A 1,905-nucleotide genomic window follows, 5' to 3' on the forward strand; every position below is an offset into this window, starting at 1 on the left:
AATATTTAAAATTTTTTATTAATAATGCAGAAGATTGGAAAAGGATGCCCTATTAAAGGGAAGGTGATTGACTTGAAGATTGATATAGTATTCCAATTTTAGAGATGACACCACAAAAAATACGGTAAATATTTATCATAATTTTTTTTTCTTATTTCTATTTCATCTTAAGATATGAAAATTAATATCATATTCAGAGTTTTAAATTAATCTTATCTACGCATCCTAATAAAAAGTATGACATAATTTTATTTTACTACTAATTCTGTTGAACCGATCAAATGTATAAAAGATAAAGTAAAACATTTAAAATTGTAACTCTATCAATACAAAAATGAGAAAAGAAAAATACAAACATTTTGCCAGACTGTCAGATAAAGTGTGATGAACTGAGAACTAACTTTTATTTATTTTATTTTGTGAAGAGTACGTGAACTCAAATTTAAAATGCTCTCTTATTGGAAGTTATTGGGAGGAGGGCACATATTTTTCTCTCATGAATCCTTTATTCATAATCTACCTTTTATGAATTAAGCTGATAGATCTTTTATTCAGATCTAGAAAACAGATGAGTGATATCCAATCCATATAGTCAAACCCCACATAAGATGTATAACATCCTAAAAATTAAGATATAATCCTTAAGTCATAATATTTTAATTATAATTATTTATTTGACCTCATTTATTTTTAATGTAATATATATATATATATCTTTTTAATTTGTGATAATAATAATAATAATAATTTGTATGAAAAATCCTGATAAATTTATTCTTCTTGCAAGACAAAGAAATAATTAATCATGAAAAAAAAAGTAAGAAATTATATCATTCACACATCAAGAAAAATATAAAACACAACAGACTCATAAAGTCATTATAAACATCTATAATTCACTAACAGAGTATTATCACAAGCATGAGTCATGACACTAAGGCAGCATTTGATGGAAAGACAGAGACTGAAAGACTGAGACTGAGAGACAGAGATTAAGGTAGTGTTTATTTTGAGGTACTGAGACAGAAACTGAGAGACTGAAACTCAGTATCATGTTTGTTGATTCAGAGACTAGTACTAAAATTTCTGTCTCTGTCTCCAAAATTTCAGTACCTCAAAAAAGTGGGGACACATGGGACTAAAATTTTTAGAGATGGAGACTGAAACTTTAATAACATTTTATACCTAAAATACCCTCATTTCAATTAATTAATTCCAATTTTACTCTTTGTGCAAATTAAATTAGAGTTTCATTCTTGTTTCAATTTTTATCTCCCATTTTGCACCAAACAGAATACTGAGATTTATTTCAGTCTCTGTCTCTTAGTCTCTGTCTCTCAGTCTCTGTCTTTCTATCTTTGTCTCTCCACCAAATGCTACCTAAAGTACGAAAAAGAAGAGACATGAAAATAAATAGACATAGTTAAACAAAAGAATAATGTTACACATTTAAGTATTTTTATTAATTAAATTTAATTAAGTTGGTCTAATATTAATAAAATCAATTATAAAAAGTATTATTCTAAATTTTTGTTTAACTTAATTGTACTTATTTCATAAAATTATTTCATAAAAAAATTTAGATGTATACACCAAATGCTACGAAAAAGAAGAGACATGAAAATAAATAGACATAGTTAAACAAAAGAATAATGTTACACATTTAAGTATTTTTATTAATTTTATTAATTAAATAGGCTAAGCAATCCAAGCGAACTTAAAACAAAATTGCCATTCCTACATAAATAATTTTTTACAAATGGAAAAAAACCTACATTCTTGCTTCTTGCTAGTTAGCAGGATAAAATAATGGTTTAATTATTCTGCTCGTCTTTATAATTTTGTAAAATTTTTAATTAGGTTCTTATATATATATATATATATATTTTAATTGGATTCTTGTAC

At 25.4% G+C, this 1,905-nt stretch overlaps 1 protein-coding gene across 1 annotated transcript in view; it reads left to right on the forward strand.

The window, feature by feature from the left end:
* The window catches only part of LOC107626884 (probable disease resistance protein At1g12280), a 38,990-nt gene that overhangs the window by 832 nt on the left and 36,253 nt on the right, over positions 1–1,905 (forward strand). The window contains exon 2 of the mRNA XM_016329778.2: positions 31–124. The gene's annotated coding sequence lies outside the window, so the exon portion shown is untranslated. The remainder of the gene's footprint in view (positions 1–30; positions 125–1,905) is intronic.

This window comes from Arachis ipaensis, chromosome B02 (genome assembly GCF_000816755.2).
Source record: "Arachis ipaensis cultivar K30076 chromosome B02, Araip1.1, whole genome shotgun sequence".
In the NCBI taxonomy this organism is placed as follows: domain Eukaryota; kingdom Viridiplantae; phylum Streptophyta; class Magnoliopsida; order Fabales; family Fabaceae; genus Arachis; species Arachis ipaensis.